This window comes from Aptenodytes forsteri, unplaced genomic scaffold (assembly GCF_000699145.1).
Source record: "Aptenodytes forsteri isolate BGI_AS27 unplaced genomic scaffold, ASM69914v1 Scaffold309, whole genome shotgun sequence".
NCBI lineage: Eukaryota > Metazoa > Chordata > Aves > Sphenisciformes > Spheniscidae > Aptenodytes > Aptenodytes forsteri.
The window spans coordinates 2,929,147-2,929,369 of NW_008795857.1; positions in this window are offsets into that span (position 1 = coordinate 2,929,147).

Consider the following 223-nt stretch of genomic DNA (forward strand, 5'->3'; position numbering starts at 1 on the left):
CCTCCCGCGCCCCCCGCAGTCTGACAGCGGAGCTGGGGCCCTGCCCAGAAACGCCTGGAGAGCCACTGTCACCTGAGGGTGCAACCCGACAGCGCTGACCCTCCCGCAGGCCGTGCCCCGGCCCCCCCCCGGCTCTGCCCGGAGGGGGCGCTCCCTCTTCTGGGCTCCAAACGAGGGGTCCGACCCCTCTCCCGCAGCATTTCCAAAAATGCCACCGGCTTTC